General features: G+C 29.7%; 1 protein-coding gene across 1 annotated transcript in view; it reads right to left on the bottom strand.

Annotated features, from left to right (window-relative positions):
* The window catches only part of LOC108684427 (collagen alpha-1(XVIII) chain), a 303,120-nt gene that overhangs the window by 30,577 nt on the left and 267,389 nt on the right, over positions 1–5,154 (bottom strand). The window lies entirely within an intron of this gene.

Raw genomic sequence — 5,154 nt, 5'->3', positions numbered from 1 at the left:
AAGTACAGTTAGAAATACTATGTATGTGTGATAAATATTAACTTTAACATTAAGTATAATTGATTAAATTTTTGAATTTATTGTTAAATAATAAAAATAGACATGAAAGATAAATAATAAGTGGAAAAAATATAAGTAAAAAGTAAAAGTAAAGTGCTGAAATTTGTGGAAAATAAGATTTTTTAATTAATTTTTTTCTTTTAGTGATATTCATAAGTCACAGATGATGAAGATTGGAATTAGAAATAATTAATTAAATATTGAGTTGTTCAGAAAGTTCGTGCCGACTAACCTATATATATAATTTAATAAATATATACTAAAATTTAAATCTGCGTTTCAATTTTCTTTCAAAATCAGCACAAACTTTCCGGATAACCCAATATATTGGATATTTATATACAATAAAGATAAATGAATATTTCCTAAATAAAATTTAAAAAACACGCCTAATCTATGCATATATTCAAGTTAAACATTGTGAAAATCGATATACAAGGTGTTTAAAATTTTTTTTCTTAGTTTATCATTTCTTTGTACGCTCTCGAAATTTGGACCATTCAAATTCGGGCCACTCTTATATATAATAATCTTGTATAACAAGGAAACGTTAAATTATTAATGAAATACTGTGTCAAATATATTAATAAGTATCTGCGTAGATATTCTATTACAATTTGCATTTCGTGAAAGTTCCTTGAACATATAAATATGAGAAAATACTTTATAATAATAGAGGAAATGTAATACCAGCAACATCCAATTGAAAGTGTATATATCTCGATTTTGATCAAATTAGATTTATCTGATCTTCTACATATATAGCATGTTCATACGTTTGGTATCAGTTCATACTATAATTTCCGGGATAATTTCATATACATCAGACACAGTACATATCACACCACAGATGAGCAAACACGTAAATAAATTTATCTATTAAACATGGTATTTGAATCAAAATCTGCAGTAGTTTCGAAAGCAGCTGTAGATCAATTCGATTGACTTATTCGTGTCATTGTAATGTGATTAATTCGTTTTCCACGGAATATTAATGGCAAATATGGGCATTGTTAAGAGATAGAACTTTTATTTGAATTGAACTTTACGAAAGGTTGCCGTATATATATATATATATATACACATATATATTAGGTGTGGGAAAAAGTTCGTGGCGTTTTCCCATTAGATGGCATTAAAAAAACGCCACGAACTTTTTTTCACATCTAATATATACACATACATATATATATATATATATATATATGTGTGTGTGTATGTGTATGTATGATAGATGTAATGCATTGGTAATCCTAAATTTTTTAGTTTCTCTCCTCGTCAGAGCTCATTGATTTCTGCTCAAATATCGGCATTTTTCTGAAATTTTTCGGAATCGGTATCGAATAAATGTATCTTCGAGAGCGAATCACTCGAAGGAAAGAGCACTTGACCTCGATCACAGACAAATATTCGATGATGTAGAGAAATAAAATATCATTGCATTTGCAGTGAGTATTTCATGGTATCAAGTAGAGGTTAGGGTTCAAGTACAGGAATATTAGTCATACAATATGTTAATCCGTATCTTTGGAGATAGCTCTATATATCTATCTGTAATAAAGATTTATACAATAGTTCAGAATTGGTAAAAAATACAGACGGTATTATGCGTAGCATATAATTAATTTGAAATGAATTTCAAGTCAATTTTATTTTGAATCGATAAAGAAAATTTTTTTTTATATATATATATGTATATGTATATATGTATATATCATCGGTTAAAGAAAAGTTTCTTTGATTTGAACTTTGGTGATAGGAGTAGTTATCGGTGATATCGTAGTTGAGCAAAAGAGATTTCGTTCGGTTTTTCGAATATTTATTTAATTAATTTGAAGGCGATACAACGTTTGTTCTAGTTAAATTTTCTGAGCAAACCTCCACGACCTTTTCTTCTTCGAGATTCTTCTCCTAGCATCTAAATATTTTTCTCACCTATCTCTATTGATTTGATCTCTATTGATGTATCTCGTTTTTCATCGGTTGAAATTTATGTCTAAGTTATGTCTAAATTTTGGGCTACAATTAGATATCTATATTTATACAATTATTATAAATGCAGTTAAATGTTTACTCTTTAAATCTAAATCAGTCACTACAATTATCCATTGGTATATTTGGCACTAATAATCAGTGAAGTTCAATTAAAAAAGGAAGAATATTTGAGTATTAATAACTAAAATATTAATATTTGCATATTAATTTCAATCTTGCAATACCATATTCATTGAATTTAAACACTAAAACAAGATTAGTTAGATCACATAATAAAGATTAGCTAAGTTAGGGATCTTACATTTAATTCATTGATTACTAGTGGCACTGATATCAGTATGATTATTCACTGATTCAGATTTAGAAAGTATATTAAAAATGCAAAGAATCTGAAGGAGTTCGACTCGGTATCTCAATACGAGAAATCTATAAAAGAAATCTATAAAAGAAAATTTAAACATCGCTATTGTCTCGAGTCGCGAATATGTGCGAGTATATGTACGTATTTAAACATTTCGAGTTGTCTCGCATGTTCAGCTACGAGGATCGTGGGCGATATGCATGTAGCAATGCATAAATTCTTTCCCTGATTCAAATAAATTATTTTTTAATCTAAGAAACTTTTCTCTGGATGAAGAAAACTAAATATTGTTGGGATAAAATCTATGTAATCTATGTTAAATTAAATGAATAACATCTTATTGTTTTCTCTACAATTTAATTTTTATAAAAAGCTTCTCAATCTTAAGCTTAATTAATTATTAACAGGGTTAATTATTATCAGTAGTTAATTTTAGTTTATTCTAAAGTTTGAAAGTTTAGTCTAAAATTCAAAAAAGTCAGTTTCAGCTAATTCCACTAATTCTGGAATAATGTATAATTTTGTGTTAGTATCTCCAATGAGGAACGTATAAAATTGTTATATATTTTTATCTTGTTAGAATGTAGGTTAAAGAAATTTAATAAACTAAGCTATTTATTACGTATGTTGATGTTTTTCAATTTCACATTTAAATATGTATTTCACACGAAATTGACAAAAATTTCCTAATTTTATGTATTGACAATGAGATGGACGCGCGGCGTGCATTATATGAATAGGGAAACAGAATTGTAAGATCTTCCGAAAGAGAGTATTATATAAGATGGCAAGGGATTGCAAAAGGGTTGGGCTTGACGAAATATAAATTCCACGGCACGTGATGCGAGTGTTGAACTTGTCGGTTACAGTTGCGCGCGCGGTGCTAAATAGTAAAGTAAACTGAAAAATCGGCGCACCCGTCTCGCCTCGTGTCAGTATATAAACGTACATAAAATGATTGGATGTATTGATTAAATTGGTACTGAGATTTTTAGGGATTCTATATATCGATTCTGTTTTTACCAAATTTTATACTAGAAATCAAATATTTAAATAAAAAGCTTTCCATTTTGACGGAAAAAAATAAACTTGGAACGATATACACGAATAAAATTTTTGCATTTCTTAATAAAAAAAATAGTGCAGACGCAAGAAGATATGAGAATTTTTTCTTTCTGACGTGTTTAAAACTCAATGGTATGAATAATACATGGAAATAAACTTTTTTTTTTTTTTATACGGAAGAGAAGTCGATTATTCAACTCTCTCTATACAATGTTCTCTGTTTTCGTAACTCTTGTGATGTTGTAAGATCCACGAGGTCAACGTTATTTCCGATTGCGAATAACGACGAATTACATTTCATACGTATAAACATATACAGGTTGCTTCTAAATTCATGGCCGCGAGCTGCAAATAACGATAATTCCAAGTTGCCGCGAGTCACAAAAAGAAATAAAGCGCGTGGTAATTCGATTTACGCGAGAGCTCTTGGGGGCTTTTTCTCTTTCCTCTCTTTTTTTTTCCCGCCGGATTTTATACCTTTTTCGATACGCTTGTGTTTTATAGAAGGGCATTATCGGCACCCACGCGGTCTACGTGCGTTTAACTGTGTCTGAGCAAATTTACATGTCGCACGTGCAAACGCAACTTACATTTTCGTGAATGCGAGTGCAAAGACGCGAGTTGTCTCTTTTACATAAATATGTAGTTTCTGATTAATGGAGATTGCTTGTAAAATTTTGTGTAGGATACACTTTTGTGTAAGATGCAGCATACAAATTTGATAAAATTTCCCGATTCTCAAATGACGCTCTTCATTAAACATTTTACATTTATTCTTTGTTATTATACCTACATTAAAAATTAAAAATTTTCTTTTTTTATTAAAGTTTTTTAGTGCAAATATTATCTGTTTCATTAGAATTATCGATTTCCTATAAGAAAGACTTATAATGACATGCGTGAAATTTTTACAGTTAAACTTTCAAGAAAAAGAAGATTGTTTTTAATTGTTCAATATAAATAATTAAATACGGAATGTTTGAAACGTAGGAGTACCTTTTCAAGATTTACTTCGTGCAGTGTCCAGTCAGGCAGACTTCACAATGACGTATTTCCGATATTTCAGTCAGATGGTAGTATGAATAATTCATATAGAAGCTCCAAGTTTGATTGGAATATCGCGGAATGACGTCGAATACTTCGATTTATATTTGATCCCACTTGATTTTAGTCTAAATGGCGTAACAATGCTTTCTTTCTCGGTTTATCATATATTATAGTCTTAAAAAATTCATTCATGAATGATTATTATCATCAGTGAATTAACATTATCGCTTGTATCCCTTATGAATAGTAGTTAAAGTAAGACGAACAAAGTTGAAGTGAGATTCGGTCTACGCGAAAATGCAGATAATGAAAAATTCTTGCTGGAAAAGCTGGTTGAGTCTTTTATGTGAAATTTAAACTACGAATTTTTTGGATTAACAACGGACTTTATATTAAGCTGAGAGAACACGTATTCCCAAGGCTCGTAGAGCAGTCTATCTCTTTTCGCTCATCCTTTCTCCTTCTCTTCTCATTGTCTCATCTCTCCTCAGACTTTCTTCATTTTTGCTTTCTCTCTCTTTCGTCTTTGGAAATGTATTTAACGTCCCATGAAATTAAAATGTCGTCATCGTTAGAAGAATGAGAAATCGTTTCGCTCTTCTATGTAACATTTACTATCATAAATT

Source organism: Atta colombica, unplaced genomic scaffold (genome assembly GCF_001594045.1).
Source record: "Atta colombica isolate Treedump-2 unplaced genomic scaffold, Acol1.0 scaffold134, whole genome shotgun sequence".
NCBI classification, from domain to species: Eukaryota; Metazoa; Arthropoda; class Insecta; order Hymenoptera; family Formicidae; genus Atta; species Atta colombica.
This window is presented reverse-complemented; position numbering and strand designations above follow the sequence as displayed.